Source organism: Pollicipes pollicipes, unplaced genomic scaffold (genome assembly GCF_011947565.3).
Source record: "Pollicipes pollicipes isolate AB1234 unplaced genomic scaffold, Ppol_2.1 Scaffold_4740;HRSCAF=5597_pilon_pilon_pilon, whole genome shotgun sequence".
NCBI lineage: Eukaryota > Metazoa > Arthropoda > Thecostraca > Pollicipedomorpha > Pollicipedidae > Pollicipes > Pollicipes pollicipes.
This window is the reverse complement of record NW_023596545.1, coordinates 32338589-32357947: the sequence shown is the minus strand read 5'-3', so window position 1 is coordinate 32357947 and position 19359 is coordinate 32338589. Positions and strand designations below refer to the sequence as shown.

General features: G+C 47.3%; 1 long non-coding RNA gene across 1 annotated transcript; it reads left to right on the top strand.

Annotated features, from left to right (window-relative positions):
* Window positions 1–712: 712 nt before the first annotated feature.
* LOC119099201 (uncharacterized) lies at window positions 713–2237 on the top strand. The gene is made up of 2 exons (XR_005094328.1): window positions 713–890; window positions 1360–2237. It is a non-coding gene; the product is annotated as an uncharacterized LOC119099201 (long non-coding RNA).
* The last annotated feature ends 17122 nt before the right edge of the window (window positions 2238–19359 follow it).

Sequence of the window (19359 nt, the reverse complement as noted above, 5' to 3'; positions counted from 1 at the left end):
ATCTGCTGTGGTTCCGTTCTGCGCGTCACCGGCATTCTGACGACTGTTTGATATCCATCTGTTACCCACTCAGCGCTCTGCATAATATACCTGGTGGTGTTGAGGTGGGTGTTCGAGAAAAGATGAGGTTTTGAGGTTTAAAAAACATGTGACCACTTTTGCGCACGAATTGCTCATACCGGGTAGTGTTCTAACTTAAAATTGATTGACATCGTTCCAAAACTAATCTTGGCCCTGTCCGGCGAGCAATTTGTCGGAGGAGGGTGGAGGCGGATGGAAAACCCCAAGCGTCTTTAATGGCTTTGGAAGATGCTTGGGGTTTCCCGAGCTTCAGTCGAACCCCTGTAATCAGCCACCGTCTGGGGAGGCTTGGGATTTCCCAAAGTCTCCCCGACCGTCATAATTAAGATTTGTGTGGGGAATCTTTTTCAGTGCGTAATAGGCATTGGCAGCTCGGTAGATGCTGCGAACGCTCCGTTTGAGGAACTGTTGGGAAGCGGCCCGGAACACAGAACGAAACAGGTTTGAAATGACAGCCAAATGGTCTCACATTCGGAGCTAATCCCTAGTGTTTCCTAAGCAGACAGTTGGGGAACGGCAGGATGTTCCGGTTAGAATCGGGCCGAAAGCGCTGGCTGGGTGACTGGCACGTGCGTGAAAACACAAGTTTCATTACTGGTAGAGCGCCAAAAGCTTTGCCTGAGGAGTCCTGAGTCGCAGGCATGTTTCAATGCCTAGGCCGGCCTGACATTGTTATATTTTATGAGCTCAATCTTTTGCACGGATGATTTTTAAAATCAGAACAACACGCTTGCTTGTTGCAATGCTTGTTCCGCGAGCCCTGACTCCACCAGCCTATCGCGAAATGCTGGATCAACGGGAAGATCAAGGTAAACATTTAGCGGCCCGTGATGCTTGGCACGATCCACCCTAGCCTCTGACGTTAGCTGGTCTTTCTGTGTGGAGGCTGCCATGGGTTGCAGTGCTCCTCAGTCAGGCGTAAACAGCGAGTGCTCAAAGTGATTCGAACCCGCTCCGCCATGGCTGGATCGACCCGCGGACATGCGCTCTTTGCCCAACTAAGCCATCTGGTCGTAAGCCACCAGCAACTGTTTCCATTTCATTAGGTCCAGTGGAGTGCAGAGTCAGTGTCTTCTTCCGACTGTGAGCTGTAATCTGTGCAAGTCGCACGCTTCGTTGCGGAAGCAGCTGCCGCCCGCCTGTTCTCGAGGGGACAAACGGCTGAGTCGCAACGCGGCGCAAAGGGCCGTGCGTTTATCGCTGCGTGGCTTCAAAGCGAGCCAAACTCCTTGGTAAAAGCAATGAGCAGGTTGACACCTAGCACCTACCTGCTTTCAGCCTTCTGATGAGAACGGTGTGGCGTCGTGTACATTTCTGTGTGGCGATCTTCGCGGCATGGATGCGCACTGCAACGGCCGAAGAAGACGAGGACTGGTGCTTAGCCGACCCGACTACAATGGGGACAAGCCAACAACGTTGTGCCCCAATCTCCCCTTCGTTTGCGTGATGTACATGGTGGCCCAGCTAACAGTTAAGCCACGTTTTTAAGTGACGAGTGTGTTTATCGCACAACAGAGACTGTGGTGGCGTTCGAACGCCAACTCACTGGCTAAACACGATCAACAACAGTGGTGGTCATCAGAAATCTCGGGTCCGTTAAATCTTGACTCCACAGATGGCCCCGGGCGGTCCAGGATGCGCGGCGGCCGAACCCGATGCAGGCGGTCGATTGGTCGCTCGATCTCGTTGAAGGTGAAGCGTCCCATCTTAAGACTGATGGCGACCTCCACCTCTTGAAGGTTCACTGGCTTCCACTTCCACTTAGCGCGGTCCTTGGGCAATTGTACTGCATGAAGTTCACGGGCGACGGGTCGGGGGAGTCAAGAGCCAAGAGCTTTGCAGTATTCAGGCTGGTATGCCCCGAGAGCGATGCCCCTCCATCCAGCTCAGTGAGGCCAGTGCCGTAATCGGTATCGATTCGTCCTGCTTGAGCCACCAGCCGTTTCAATCAGTGAGGCGAATCTGCAGAAGAGCCGCTCCAAACTTGACATTGAAGCATCCCGAAAATTATATTAACAGGATTTCAGTTATCGTCTTAAATAAGAAGTGCCCAATCAGAGGCTGCCTCTTCCACAAGACATCATGCACCGTGACAGTAAGAGGCGCCGAATCAGAGGCTGCCTCTTCCACAAGACATCATGCACCGTGACAGTCCTCAAATGCCCCGGCGGATCAGTTGGCTAGAGCCTTCCGATCCACCCACCCGTGGCGAGGTGGGGTCGAGGCGCTTCAGGCACGCGCTATCGGGTGATACCCCGCCAGCCATTGCCTTCACAGGTATGACCCGCAGCGCGTGGCAGCCCCCTCGCTGGAGGTGTGGGGGTGTCCGAGGGCAGGACGGACCGTGCCGAGCACTGCGGCACGTCAAACTTTTGCAACTAAATTCTGCCATTGACCTGGAATTGCGCGATCAGACGTTGGGGAGCGAGGCTCACACAGCAACCACTGCTTGGCGTGAGCTCGAATCCCAGAAATCCATCCATTTAAAATACTCGGAATAAATCTTCAAAACAGCTGGAGAGGAGTGTGGATAACCTCGTCTAGCCTCTGCCGGCCGCGGTGCATGGTGTTTTGACTCTTGATCTGATGGCGCAGCCAGAAATACGTTTCGTCCAAAAGCCACAATTTGCGAAGGCCTCGGGATCTTGTTTGAACGGCTGCAGCATCACGCTCTTCTGCACGTCCATCTCTCTCAGGGCGTGGCGAATGGGTAACTTGTACAGCTTGAATTTTGACTCCAATTTGCGCTGCATTTCGACCAATTCTTCCGACCGAACGCATGTGCCAGGTGATGTATGTTCAGCATTGGGCTCTGTGTAACGGAGTCATTTTGGACGTTGCTCAGGCACAGTGCCTCTTTGGCAAAATCTATTCATGCGACTACCAAATCAATGGGTTTGCCGGTGTCTTACTAAATCTTTTTGGATTTATCTGAAACATTTGGAAGAACTGTCTGCATGTTACGCTCGTAACATGGGGGCTGGGCCAGGGCTCAGGGCTGGGCCAGAGTATGATCAATGACCTAGAATGTCTTGTGCGAAGCTCCACATTACTGGCTGTGAATAGCACAGCGAATACTCAACAAAACCTCGACCCACTGTCATGCGGGTTACCATGGCGACGAGCTATCACGTCCGTCACCACTCCTAAAACTACCATTAAAAAAAAATACTCGGTATCGAAGCATTTTCGGCATGTTCTGCTCTGGAGGAAGGAAGGGACGAATGTTTTGTGACACAACGGGCCGTGTCTATTGCAAACAACGGATAACGACGGAGAGGCATGAAGCCAACGGACGAAAAACGGCGTTGGTGTCGAGAGTTTCTCAGTGTCGCCGCGTCGCCGGCATCGATGTGCCGCAGTGCCGAACGTTGCCTCCAATCTCGCCCGTTCAGCAGCCAGGTACTGGTGCCGAGTCGTCTGGACAGCTGATTCTTCAGCATTCCAGGCGCGGAGCCTCACCAGGAAATGTCACAATCTCCGAAGACCGGACACCCGAAACGAAAAGAAAGCAGTGGAGAGCTTCCATCTCTTCAGCAGAGGTAGTGGGACCTTTAGGAATCTAGAAAGAGAGGGTGGGGATGGACGTGGGGCGGGAAGATGGGCGTCGCTTTCCGTTGGCGTTCATCATGCATTTCTTTGTTGTTTGGTTTTCATGTAATGGACCGGTTTTATATTTCACGGAAACAGTTGTGACGGGTGCCCCTTCCGATCCATCGTCTGTACTCTCGAGAATAACAGTATATAAAGACTGCCAAAGAGGCCCTGGAACCTCAAGATCCCTCTCATCGCATCCACAGCACCCTTGAGCACATACTTATCGCGCCAGGACAGGCAAGGCCGGGTACCCAGCTGGTGGTGCTGGAAGGACCTCTTGGTCCGTCGTCGGGGAGAAGGCGGCTGACATATCTGGTGTTCGTGAGTGTGATTTCCAGATGTAACGACCGTCAATTGGCTCAAGTGTCTGCATTTCTTCGTGGGTGTGTAGCTCAGAAAATAGGGGGGGGGGGGGTAGGTATGTCTCAAGAAGTACAGGGCTGCGAACTTTACAGAATGCTCTCCAAGATGGTCACTTCAGTTAAAAACCGATACAAATGTTGAACACTCCTTCCTTATTGAAATATCATCCAAATGTGCCTGCGTTACAGTGGTTCGCAAAGTCAACTCAAAATTTAAGTTCCGTTAAAGTTAATCCGTTAATGGAGTAGACTAGGTAAGTTAGCAAAATTTAAGTTAATCCGTCAAATTTTAAAAATTTAACGGAAGTTAAAGCTCATCCGGTGATGCTTAAACTTTTACAATTGCATTATAGTGCCCGAATATCTACCACTACCTATTCAAAGCATGGAAATAGCTGAACGGTATCGTTAGTCGTTCATCGTATTGCAACTCCTACGTTAAGCGGTGAGTGTACATATTTTCCACGATGGTACCTTTGTCCTAAAAGATTGTAAGCCAGAAGGGAATTTTCTAATAGAAGCCAGAATCTATAGAAGAAAATATACATAGAACCACATAGTATGCACTGCATAATGCACCAATGCACTCTAGCTCGTTGGTACGCTCAACTCGAGACCACATTTGATAATTGTGCTTCTAACTGAAGGCAGTGTCCAGGAAAGAATCGTTCGTCTTATGGCAGCAATTCTTTCCGCAATGAGCTGTGGGTGGGCCTCCATTGTCGGGGCCCGGAAATCAGTGTAACTGGCGGAGGGCGCGTGTCGAGACGGTCGGGACAATACCGGGCGGTTGCATAATCGATTCTGACCTGTTCTGCTATAGGTGCGGTCGTTTCGCTCCAAAACAGCAAGATACAACATCACGGCGCTGGTGAAACGTCACCTTTTCACTGTTCCAGAGCGCAAGTAGGCGATCATGACAAGCGATGGGCGCCTCACGTATGTTGCTCGACATGCTCGAACTCACTTCACAACTGGTTTGCAGGCACAAAAGTGCGCATGTCATTTGCGGTCCCACTGGCGTGGAGGGAGCCCACGGACCTCATTTCAGATTACTTCTGCATGACAAACGTGGCGTGGTTCATGTCCAAAAGCGAAGGAAGCTTAGCGTATCCAGATGTTTCATCTGCGGTTAGGTCCATGGCTCGGTCCGGGCACCGACCTGTTCCAGCTCAATCAGCATATTAAGATCTCCTGTCTTCAGATGATGACCACTTGCTATATACATGAAGTACTGGTGCGCTAGCAGAGGAGCCTGACGCCAATAAATGAATGTTCTTCATTGGTGCCTACAAAATAGCACTGACGGCATTTCTACTCCATAACGGGTGTGACCTACCAGGCGTACCTTTAGTTCTTGCTCCTGAGCTGAAAGAAACGCATGAATCCACGCAAAAGATCATAAACCTGACCCATCACGAGGGATTTCGTTGGAAGCCGTACTGCGATTTGAAGGTGGCAGGCCTCTTGATGGGGTCACAGGGTGGTTCCACTAAATGATGTTATTTCACTGTCTGTGGGACAGCCGAGATGTGCAGCACCATTAAATTCGGTGCGAGTGATAAGCCCGTGACTCAAATGGGACTGGTGTGAGTTACGTCCTCAATGTTCCCCTAGTTAACCTAAGCGATGTTCTGCTGCCGCCTCTGGATATAAAGCTGGGCCTAATTGCCAAGGCTATGGACAAGGACGGTGCAGTTTTCGCCTACCTCAAGAAAGCGTTTCCCAAAATCAGCGAAGCGAAAGTAAAGGAGGGATTTTTGTTGGCTCTCAGATTCGTCACCTGATGAATGATACTCAAATTGGTTCATGTCTCAAACCAGACGGGCTGGGGGCGTGGGCCGCGTTCAAGAATACATGTAGAAGCTTCCTGGGTACCCATCATAGCGATGATTATGCGGAAACGATCCAACAGCTTCTTAACGCCCGCCACCAATCTGGCTGTCGCAAGTCCCTCAAGATCCACTTCCTGCACTTCAATCTCGATTTTTTTCCGTCGAAATTCAGTTATGTCAGTGGCGAGCAGGGAGAGTGTTTCCACCAAGATAGTTGTTACGTCGGTAATTGACCCGTTGGTGCTATCGGTTATTGACCTCATAAATGATACCCGTGTATTAACCATCTTGCTGAGAGCGAAGTAAAATATTTGTACACATTCTCAGCAAAGAAATATGATGTTGTCCAACAAATAAGTTACTCGAATGCAGTCTACTTTAAATTATTGCGAACACTATTTCTTAACATAACGACGACGAAGATGGAATATCAGCAATTCAAGTAATTTGATACACGATAAACACAGGAAGTAGCATCTCACGATTTTAGCGTAACGTTTTAGTGTTTGTGAGTTTGTGGACCCAGTACAGGCTTCAGTCATATGACACTCAGTCGTTGAATTAAGGCAATTGCAATCGGGATATGTGAGCTTAGGGAGCCGGTAAAGGCCACAGATATTTGACGCTAAATATTTAGAGCAGCGTAAGTGTTTTGTGAATCTGTGGACCCGGAATGCGGGCCACAGTAGTGTGGCGACCAGTCTCAGCACAGCAGGGAAGTTCAGTGAAGGTGAAGACTTCGACATATGGTGGGATGGATTCGACTTGTATTTATCTGCCTTTGGCATTGAAGAAGTGACTCGGAAGAGGGCACTCCTGCTTCACCTGCTGAGGAAGATATCCAGAAAAAATCGAAGGATGTAACTGACATAGAATCAAACTCGATAAAACTTCGACACATTCTCGAGCCACAAGTTCGTCCACTGTAAGAAAGACGCATCTTCCATAACATGTCGATGGCGGATAAAGAGGAAAACCTTCGGTGCTTTGTCGGACACCTAAAGAGATCGACAGAGAAGTGTAACTTTTCTCGAGAGCAGAAAACTGAGTCCATCTGGGACATGATAAATAAAGATGCCGCACTCACCACTGCGAGAAAACTACACCAAATGAACCTGACAAAAAGTCGGCCCGAACCCAGAACGGGAACCGCAAAAGGAAGCAGATTTTGCGAACAGAGTGTGAGGGAGGAGGGAAATACAGCCCAGGTTTGGCGCTCAGAAAAACGGTCAGGACCCTGCTGCCGTTACGGTAGATCATCGCATAAAGCAAGTGAGTGCTTGGTCACAAAAGGGAAAACATGCAACAAATGCGGTGGCAAAAATCACCGAAAAAAATGAATAAGTCACCAGGTAGACGAGTCCAGTCTCACCAACCGAGTGGAGGCAACGGGAGAAGAGATCGCACCCAGTTATTTTGCGTTCACGTCTGACAGTGGTATTGCAAACAGTGGCCGGCTGACGACAACTGAATTGAATGGCCAGATTGTGCAGGTACTGGTCGACACTGGAGCATTAGCTGACATCATAGCCAGAAAGGACTTTGTAAAACTGACTGGAACCAAAGCGGCAAAGACGAACCGGCGGCCACTGCGGTACGGATCGAAAATCTTGCTGAAGCTGGACGGTCAGTTCTTGGCCACGACGACTGCAGCCAACGATCGAGAAGTCAAGAGCTCATAGCAGCTCACGGCCAAGCCTCGCTCCCCGGTGGAATAACGGCAGAGCTACTTGATCTGATAACCACTGGAGGACGTGTCAATCAAGTGACTGAAAGGGGCCCATTTAGTTGTCGCTGGATGGGTCCTGAACGAGCACGAGGAAGTTTTTGATGACGAGGCGGGACAACTAGCCGACATCAAGGCCAGCCTGAAGTTAAAAGAAATGGCAGAGCCAGCGTTCAGGGGGAGCGAGACCCGTGCCATATGCGCTGCAGGACGAAATCGACGGAGGGCTGAAAAGATGGGAAGACTCAAGGATCGCTGAAAGGATCGAATATTCCGACTGCGGCACAACCCTGGTGGTGGTGCCAAAGGCCGGCGGAGGGGATGAAGCTGTGCGGTGACTATAAATGCATGGCTGACTCTGAGCTCGAAGCTTCGTAACATCCCATGCCGGGCTTGGAAGATATTTTGACAAAACTGGCCGGTGTAAAGAAGTTTTGCAAAGTGGACCTCAGCACGGCGTATCTGCGGATAAGGCTGGACGAAAACAGCCTGCAGGGGACTGTACGTCCCGAGAGGACGTCCCGGGAGGTCTTCGTCCCGGACTTCGTGAACGTCCCGAGAGGACTTCTAAAAAGGACACGCTTGCCATATGGTATCTCAGCGTCACCTGTCATATTCCAGAGCACGACGGAGAAGGTGCTGTTAAGCCTCCCTGGTGTAACCTGTTTCTTAGATGAGGTCTTGGTAGCAGGCTCAACGGATTCCAAAACTCTGCAGCGGCTGAATGAAACTCTGAAGAGACTGAACAATTGGAAGATCATGTTGAACGGGAAGGAGCGCGAGTTCACGATGACGTCGGTCCAGTATCTGGGAGTAGAGCTGAGCGATGAAGACGGCAAACCAGGGAAGGGAATGGCGGACTGACTGAGACCACGCTAAAGGCACCAAGACCTCAGAACAGCAGCTAGCTGAGAAGCCTCCTGCTAGCAGTGACCTTCGATGCCGGCTTTATGGCAGACATGTCCAATGTGGCAGCTCTGCTACATCGATTGCTGAGAACGGAGCAAAAATGGCAATGGACGGCAGTCAAAGAAAACAGCTTCAAGACTCTGAAGGAGAGACTCGCTCATGCTCCCGTGTCAGCTCATTATGACGGACGAAAGCCAGCAAGATTGGTCATTGATGCCAGTCGCCTTGGTCTGGGTGCCGTTCTAATACAAGTGGACCAAAATAGGAACGAGCGACCCGTGAGATTGGCTTCAAGGAGTCTCATTAGAGCTGTAAGGCTGAGGAAAACTAGCTCAAGTAGAAACGGAGGGGCTGGCCGTCATCTTCGGCGTCACCCGATTCAAGCAGTGCCTCTGGGGCAGGACATGCACTCTGGTGACTGATAACAAGCCACTCACTGCTCTATTGGGACTAAAAACGCAGGTTGCCTCGCTCGCAGCAGCCCGAATGCGGAGATGGACGTTGACTTTGACATCCTATACATATGATGTTGGATACGGGAGGACAAAGGAAATTTCGAAGGCGGACTTCCTATCACGCCTCCCAATTAAGAGGGAGGAGAATGTGACTGGCATCAAGATGATGCTTCAGTTTTCCTCCTAGAGCAGTTTGACAGGATGGAACCGCTGGCCTGTGAAGATGTGAGACGAGCCACCGGCCGTGATAAAGTGCTATCATCAGTCGCTCAGAATCTTCCCAGCTGCTGGCCGGAATGGTGACCGCCAGATCTGCAGCCGTTTGAATAAAAGAGAAGCGAGTTGCCTGTCAGCTGTGGTTGTATGCTGTAGGGAAGCAGAGCGCCCGCGGAGAGCTGTCCCGAGTGAGCTGCTTGACAGTCACCCGCGTATTAAGAAGATGAAGATGTTAGCACACAGCTATGTGTGGTGGCCAAGGACTAATGAAGACATACAAAATGTGGTGAGCGGCTGCCCAGGGTGCCAGGCCGGACAGAAAGAGAGACCGACAGTGTTTAACACCCTGGAAACACACGCAGAATCCATGGGAGTGCATCCGTCTGGATTTTGCTGGACCTTTCAGAGGCTGCTACTGTCTTATAATGGTGGACAGTCATTCCAAGTGGTCAGGAACCGTCACAATGAAGAACATCACACCAGCGATAATCAGTGGGCTGTCAAAGATATTCAGAGGATGAGGAATTCCAGTGCAAGTAATGATAGGTAACGGCCCTCAGCTAACGTCCAAAGAATTCGAAGCGTTCGTGATTAGGCTCGAGATCAAGCACATACGGATTGCGCCATATCGTCCTCAGTCCAACGGACTCGCTGCACGAATGGTTCATACAGCCGAGCAAAACCTAAAGGCATGGATGATGAGTGGAGACGACCGTCCACTCGAGCCACAGCCGGCATCGTTTTTCACGCATCGAAATACCCAGCATAGCGCCACGGCACTCGCGTAAGTCATGGTGGAGGGAGTCCTGAGAACCAGACTGGACCTGCTGAATCCAAGGCCCGCCAAAAATGTACTGAATGCTCAAGCCAAGGCGATGGAGAACGCCAGCAAAATATTGGAGAATGCCAGCAAACTTTTTCTGAAGTACACGGCTCGTGATCCAGTATTGGTGCGTAGCTACGCCGGCGGAGCAAAATGGAGGGAAGGTCACATTATTGGCCGCACTAAACTTGTTTCCTATCAAGTACCGGCGGAGGGATCGACATGGCCACGTCATGTAGGACATCTGCTTCCTCTTGGGCAATCTGACAAACCAGCTGGAAGAGAAGAAAAGGCTGGTAAGAAGACGGAGTCAAATCCGTCTGTGACGAGACCTGAAAACGGCAAAAACGTCATCGAAGAACCGACGAGGAAGCAAGATGCAAATGTATGCCACAGTCGGCGACGCAATGGCGCATATCCCCATCAGCTAGAACGGAGAGGTTCTGATCCACACGGACAAGTGTCACGAGCGGCCAGCGGTAGTGGATCAAAGAGGGTAGCAAGCGAACAGCACATGAAGTCGGTAGTGCGACGTTAACCGGCGGATCCTCAGACACGTCGAAACGGAGTGAAGACAGGGATGAAGCGACGGAAACTGAACCCTTGAAGAACGATGAAGAGCAAGCTCTAAGCCACCAGTCACCATTCGAACCAGCCAAAATGCTCACAAGGGGTGGTCGGAAGTTGCGCGAGCCAGCTTGGTTTCAAGCGGACCAAGCCTAATGGCCACGGACAACTTCACTCTCAAGGGTTGTGAGTTGGTATGTCGGTCATTGACCTTTTACTGTTATCGGTCATTGACCTCATAAGAGGTACCTGCGTCTTAACCATCGCGCTGAGAGCGAGATAAAATATTAGTACACGTTCTCGGGGACAAATATGTTGTTGTCCAAAATGTAAGGTATCCAAATACAATCTACTTTTGTATAAATGCGAACACTGATTTATGACAATTGCAATGATGGAAAAGACTTACCGTGGAAAAATGGGCGCCAGTCAGCTGACTGACCGATGTCCGACACACAGGCCAGTAGGCGTGCTTCGCACCGTTATCGTTAAATGTAAATCGCCGAGTTCAGAAACTTGGAACCCAATAGAGCAAATCCGAGCCTAGACTCATAATCAGTACGATAAGCATACCATTGCACAGCTAGTTCTGTCACTGAACGATTGAAAATATGAATTTTGCCGAACATTGCAATCAGTGCAAACACTGATATCGTGGATTATGATACTGACGTAAGGATTGTTTTTTTATTATTAAAGAGCTGCTGTACGAAATGCCTTAACGGCATGCAAGAGTTGAAAAGGCACCGCTATTAGATCACTCAGCTGTGAACAAGAAATGGTGACTGGTGCAATCATCCAGACAAGAAGCCTTGGTTGGGGCACGTCAAGACCAATAGATATAGCAAAGTTGCCTGATCAATATGTTTCTTTTAAAAAAAAATATCAAATAGTATTCACTTAAGGCAGAATTTGTGTGATCATCACATCACTTGCCATACTGTATTCAGTATTAATGCAATTTAACCCTACAAAGACTCAAAGTGAGATGCGGACAGGGTCACTACCTACCTGCCCTGTATGAAAACAGTATGACGTGCAACGAAGTACGATAAACTAGCCTAGCATTGCAAAGGGATTTACTCTAAAATTTGAATCAGTTGGATCAGACAGCTGAACATAATTCGTGCATCACTCGGGAAAAGTCCACCCGCATAACGAAATCATATAGTAGAAGCCTGTTTGTAATGATGAGTAATCAAGCTGGTGATGTTTAGTAAGTTGTTCAGTGCATTAGCGAGGAGCATTGTTCACATGGCAAAGACAGTAGTAATAACCTTATTCCTCGGATCTAACAAACTGGCTGGAAAGGAAGATAATGCTGGTAAGAAGACGGAGTCAAATCTGTGACGAGACTTGAAACGGCAAAAACGTCATAGAAGAACCGATGAGGAAGCAAGATGCAAATGTGTCCCACAGTCGTTCATTTCTCTGTTATAGCCTTACTCCGAGGAATAAAGCTATTACTACTGTCTTACCTGTGTTGATGTTAAGATCAGTAAATTGTCCAGACCTCAGTGTTCACTGGCAGCTCCTGTTAAATTCACATGTTGCATTAAAGGAAGCATTCCACGTTGGTGTGGAACTTTGGACTTTAAGACTGAAAAATGCTTAACATGTTTCAATGCACTTATTTGCATGCTTAAATCATGGGTTTCAGAATTCGACAATGGCATTCCGGATTCGAATATTAATTATCACGGTTCTGCTCCCCGTTTTGAGGACTCGAGCATTTGCACCATCTGAATTTGCCCTATTGTATTCGAACGCTATAGATCACCATCATCCATTTTAATCCAATCCATTTTAATCCACCAGGTCCATTCAATCCAATTACTGCATTTCTTCCTGGATAGATTTGGTATCATTGAGACTCAAGCACACTCCGGTGCCTACCGAACGCCTAGCATATTGCCGTACAACGCCTCTGTTCCATTGGGAGCTCCCACAACATAAGTTGTGCAGGATATTAATACTGCTTTATGGACTGGCACATCATATATGTAGTTTGTCAAGGAAAGACTGTGTTAGCAAAAATACGTATAACAAATGTTTAATACGCACCACAGGGTAGATGTATCAAACCAGACAGATGCCATCGCTATTGTAGCATCCTGGGCGTAGTGCAAGCATCTCCGCAGCTCGCTCATACCACTGTCATGCTCGTCTTGCTTGGGGTGTCCGCACAATCGTCTTTTTTTGTTGTTGAAAATGTGTGGTTCTGCCCTCCAGTATTGAATGCAATTAAGAAAGTGGCTGCTTCCTTATAACTCAACGCGGATTACTAATCGGCTGCTTGCAACTTTTATGGAGATGTAAGTCAGCTATCATTTTTACGCTAAGAATTAAAAGTAGTTTTAGGGTCTCAATAATGTTACGTCTCCTGCGTGATGAACACCTATTGGTAAAACAAAATCACATTCATAATCACGAAAAAAGTGGCCTAACGCTAAAATGCTGATATTGATGGCATGAAACTGAAATTGGCTCCAGTGTAGTTCCCAGGATGTTGCTCAGAAAGTGCCCCCCGCCCCATACGTGTCAGCATGAAGCTTGTCAACGTTCACCATTGTGACCTCATAGTTCAAATCCCTAAGCTTCGTTTCCGTTGCTATCCGACCTTTGATGATGTTACATATCACCTCATTTGTTGTTGCCCATTCATATATATATATATATATATATATATATATATATATATATATATATATATATATAAGGCCAGCTCGTTCGTGCGGCTGGCAACGATGATATACTTCGGTAATTGGATACCCCTGGTGTGTGGTAAAAACTCATTCCTTTGATTTATATCAACGTGCCCGAATTCATCTCAATGAACAATATACATAAATCCGCCTGCCTCCCATTTCACCAGCATTAGTGTTCACATAGCTTTAAAAGAAACACGGCCAGTTAGTAAAGCTCCCCGTCGATTGAATTTACTAAAATGGATCCGATCCGCTCGCAAATTCGTCTTTTCCAAGGGAAAAAACCAGTCGGGATCGGTCTCGCACAACAACAGATTGGCCACATGGGTGCGTAGCATTTCGCTTCGGCATTTGAGGCCTTTAAAACCTTGTTGCAAATGTCATACATATCGATAGATCTAATCTTTCTTAGGCACCAGTTTTCATTGAAACTGATGTGCATACGACTGGACTTGTCGGCAAGAACTTAATTTAGGACCGGGTTAATTTTGCGATCCTATGCATTCCAAAACCTTATCTGGTCCTCATCCGCGTTTTAGTGGAACTTTCTCGCCTCAATCGGTGGATAACTCCGATGTGGTGAGCCTTGCAGAGCTCGGCCAGCTACGGCTCCGGCAAGAGCAGCGATCAGCGGGTGGCTGGAGATGACGGCGTCGAGTACCGCCGCGGCCTCTTCGGGCGATCGATGGGACGCTCAGCCCGCCAGCGTATCAGCTCCGTTCGGCTTTTTGTTGGCCCTGTCCCGCCCTGCGGCGAGCGCACCGGCCCGCCGGTAACGGGGAAACCATATGAGGCTTCGGACAGGGATAAATCAATAAAATTATTTGTATCACCGATGCTATCCATGGCTGTAAGCGCTACATGGTTGTGAACACAGGTATTTTAGGGGAAGAATGGCACCACTGAACAGGACGCAATTGGCCAGTACCTGTGACAGCTAATGGCGCATCTAAGAGAGCCTAAAACCACACGAAAAATAGTGTTTTGATAATAGACTGCTGACCTTCCAAGCCGTTCCAGCCTACGCTAGATCTCAATCAGTGCAGAGATCTTGAAAGAGTACGATCTGACATTTCTGTGACCTGACTAAGTGCTAAGATGTATGGTGTTGTTTATTTTGATTTGTGAGCCTATATGTCAACAGTGTGACCTCCGTCAGTGTTTGCTGTCTAAACTGCAGCTGTAATTGGGCCATTTTTGGATAATTTCTTATGAGAACAAGACATGCGCCAGTGATAAGCTGATGACGTAGAAACTGGGTGCGCTATGTATAAGCAAATGCTTATAGCTAGGCATGGGATAGAAAAGATGTTCCGTCGGGATCTCACGTAAGGTACCTGAGATATCTGGTCATGGATGCGAATTCTTAGTAACAACAAAGTATACTAATTGATGAAATTCGAAATCCCCTCCATCTCCATGTGCATAATAAAAATAGAATTCGACGAGGCACGCTTTAAAGGAACTATTCCAGAGAGATTAGGTTATCTAGAGCAGTCCTTTTGCCTTGAAGGTATGCTAACAGAATGAAGTGAGCATATTTCATCATATGCGATGCTTGCTTCAATATCGTCAAATGTGTAATATTCCCTTTAATGCGAATATGCCACCTTAATAGTACCTTGTAAAAATCGGGGCACTCGAAATACTTCGTCATGAAGGTGAATTTTTACAAAGGATATGGATCGATGTGGATGGAAATTTTGTACAATCCTACTTGCACAACAAAATAAAAGTCGACTTGACACACTGTTTTAAGGGAGTACGACACCTTTTCTGCACTTTTCACTGATAGGTAGACCAAAGGCGGGTGATCTGATCGGTGCCATCAGCCTTTTCCAAAATAATTCTGAATGGCTCAGAAGTTCTATTTGAACCAGCCGTTCTTATAGTGGAAATCTCACTGGACTCCCCGCTCACAACTCTGAAAGTGATACCTTTCATCTGCCCTGCTTTTCCAACTTATGTGTTTTGCAATATTCGCAACACACCATTTTGTTAACATGTTTGTGTAATAAATGCTACGAAAGCTTGGAACACTGTTTACATAAACTGTATGTAGACAGAAGCTGTTACCCTGCGAATTCAACGAAACGTTATGCCATAGCTTTGATTTCTCCCCTATATGACGTTTTCCACAGTGACTGTTTTGGAGGCCAACATTGGTTTTTGGCAATAGGAGTATCATATGATTAATGTGGCACACTGGTTTAAACTCCAACCAACCAACTTCCTTGGTAACAGCCTTGACTGCTGAGCCAATCACAACATTCTGTTATTTGCACCAGAAAAGGTGCCACGGCGGTTGTCATGGGGACGGTAGCCGCAGGAACTACAGGGAAAAGTGTGGTGTTAGTACAAAGCGTTGACAGTATTATTTGGACTCGAAAATAATTAAGATTAATATCATCACTATGTCTGGACGGTGCTGCAGTGGCACTACGTAGTGCTATTATTTGACGAACTGGTTCCGAGGATTCGCAAGGATATGTTTTTGGAATATGCCCCGAAGGTGGGACACTCCCTCTTACTCGATTTTCCAACAAGTAACAGAGAACAAGTTATTTTGGTTTTCATCTGTCTAGCTGGGAATCAAAGCAGCCACATAAACATAAGACATAAATTGGCCATTTGGCAGTTAATTACCTTGGGTTAGGGGCACGGGTCAACAGCATCATTGTGACACTACCTCAATGCTGTACTGTGGCATGACATAATAAACAACGATATGTTTTTTTATACTGTAATCCATGCTGTTGTCATAATGAATTACATCATGAAAAGATGGGTCAAGTGTGCACTCTTGTATTGACTTCCCATCTGACATATGACTGGCCGAAAACACATGATACAATATACAAATCACGTTCAGAAAAACAGACAACCAATAAGTTACTCGCTCAGCCTGTTTCGGGAATCCACAAAACACAGGTGAGAAAGATGAAAACGCATCTTCCGCTTCCATAGTCATGCAACATGCTGCAGCTATCAGGCTGCCTTGCTAAACAATAACAGGAAAATTTTACAAGTGGTGAAATGACGCCGCAAACATGCTGAGCTTGCACAAGGCTGGGGACATGACAAATGCATGCAGTTATGATTGGATGGGCAGAATGCAAAGAAATGGTGAGGCTGCAGTGCACACAAGGCTCGTGATAGAATTATTATGAAGTGCTATCCAAAACATCAACACCAATACTTCTCCACCTTTCTCGGCATCCAGCATCTCACACAAGTTGCAGTGGCTATGACAATGATGACTCACAAGCAATGCTTGCCTGCATACAAAATTTTCTGAAGCGGTAGCATGTGTTTCCATAATAATACAGCACTATATTTTCAGAATTGTTTAAGTGAGAAGACACAAACATAGAAATAGAGGCAGGCATCAATCTTTCACATTTTATTGGGAGTCAGTAGACTTGAATACCAAAACAATGTTCTCTCTCAGAGGTACAAACCTCGCACGCACACTCCTCATCAAACCAAGTTCATTACAAGCCACTGGCACACACCAGCAGTGATCACACGCATTTGAAGCCCCCGATTCACACTCTTGTCAAGTAAGTGTGATCTCACACTTGCACAGTTCGCCGAACTATAAATTTGCACGTTTTCTCGCAATTTCCGCACGGATTTTCAGTCATAACACCGCATTTCACCGTGACCTCCGTTTGAAAATAAAGTCACAACAGAGGTCTATGATAATGCGGCTCAAGAAATTTCTTCGAGAAAAAAAAAACGCCAGCGGGGGAAAAAGACAGATTGCCGTTGCGTCTTCTGTGTTATAACTTTCGGGAGAGTGACCGTTTTTTGGTGCCGTACCTTTTTGCAAACAGTGACGTTATTTTTTATAACACTGACCTGTGGCCTGGAAATAAGAAAAATGACCCGTTCACGAGTGCCGCACAACCCGTAAGTGCTCACGCTTGCGTTCGCGACACGCATTCAGCAACAAAATCTTGCTAACAGCCGATCATCTTCCGCGCATTGTATCATACGTGCCGCAACATCGCTTTTGCGAATGTATCAGCGGCCATGCTGTTTTGACCATGAGCAGAAAACAGCCTGTAGTATGACCGCGATCGCATGACGTTTCTATGACGTCATTAATGCCAAGGGGACTTTGAAATAGACTCCAAATAAACCTTTTCGCACTTTTGGGGACGTGTAACTCAGGAACCAGAGCGTTTTGGGTCTTAAAAAGGACATGACCGTGAACTGCATCGAAAGGTCCTCAAGATGGCTAGTTCAGCTCAAAACGCCATACAAATGTGGAACATTCCCTTTAAACAAATCGCGCATTACACGTCAGACATCACTCCTGCATGTAAACAAGTTAAAGCCAGCACGTATCACACATTAAGATACTAATAACATTCGCATAATCGGCCGTGATGGGCTCTGTATGTTAAGGTTGGGTCGCCGACGTCTCATAAGAATAGACTCACTTATTCTACCGCCTGCATGATTCCGTGCCCTGTAGAAGACTCAGTTCTAAAACGGGTACGTAAGGGTCCATATCTCCTGGATTTCAGGCTGAGTGTGTTTGATCAAAAATGGTCGCGGAAATGGGTATTCTTTGCTTTGTTTTTAGCGTCTCGCTGATGTCTATCATATCTCAAACATATGGTGCCCTACTGACCTCCTGACATGTCCCCACCCCGACGATGTCCCCCCCCACGTTTTTTACAGCGCTTACACTCGATTTCGTTCCCAGCCCCGACCATGTCCCTGCCACGTTTTTCACACCGCTTGCACTCAATTTCGTAACCATGTTTTATTATGAGTAAACCCCTTGAAACCGAGACCTGCATAAATAATACCTATAGCTTGGGCACTCAGGCTCAGGAACAAAGATTTCACTAGGCTCTTTCAGCTTATTGTCGCTCTTCCATGCTATGCATACGTGCAGTTTTGATTTTCTAACGATATGTTTGATTTTCCAAAGGAAGTGCTCACCTGCGTAAGGCACTGTTAGGATTCCGTCGTCCGACGGGGCATGTTCCCGTTTTTAACCACCCATCTCAGCACGTGTTCTATTTTTTTGCCTTTACTTCTTCCAACATTTTATCTAACGGTCGTGGAGGATATCCATTGCCCAACGGCAAATTCCGCATTTTGTTTATGCTCTTCCTTTCTTTTTCACGACTTGTTGGGTTTTTGAGAGACCTATGGAACATGTTGCGAATTATATTGTACTTGGAGGGAGTGGGATGTGCAGATTTGCAGTACAGAAATATACCAGAGCTGGTGAGCATTTTAAAGAGCTCCGTTTGTAACGTTGTGCGGTTGTTCCTCCTTTCTATCCATCACTAGGGTATCCAAATATGGGACCCTCTTTCTATCCCCTGCGTCCGCCATCTTAATGACCAACTTGGGATGCTGGTTCTTCATGAACACAAAAAATTATTAGAGAACACACTGTCCGTGCGATCATACGCAAGAAAGCTAGCTTTAATGAGCTGGCGGCCTGGGCCTACGTTTCAAATTAGTCTAAAACAATATTGTTGCCGGCGGCGGGGCGCATGCGCCCCTCTACCCCCGTTCCCCACTAAGATGCTCAATTTCGGTTAATAGTAGTCATCTTCGAACGAAAACATTATGCTGGAGACACTATTCTACAAGACCGCAGATATCATGTTTTGATAGGCCAAAAGTGTCAATCATTGATGCTTTTCCAATCATTGACATTTTGATGACAGTGTCACCAAAATGTCGTCTACCTTAGCTTTCACAGCGGAGATAGCCCCATTTGCTGCCATATTGCGACATAAATTGGCAGCATCTTCACTGAAGAAAATACTGCCCCCTGGTAACCCTTCTGCCCGTGAATGATTGAAAGCCTTTTTAAAAACGCCTCTGGTATCCCGCAGATAAGTGGGAACAAATCTCAAGAGTTGGTACTTTAGAGTTAGTAGTATTTGCTCTAAAAGACGTGAAGTTTTTTGGTAGGACCACCGCTCACAGATATGACGGGTCTAAATGGCGCTACAGGTTTGTGATCCTTAGGCAGCTCAAAAACAAAGGCGTCTTTTTGTGTCTAGGTGTAAATCTTCGACGGTTTTTCAGGAAGTTTT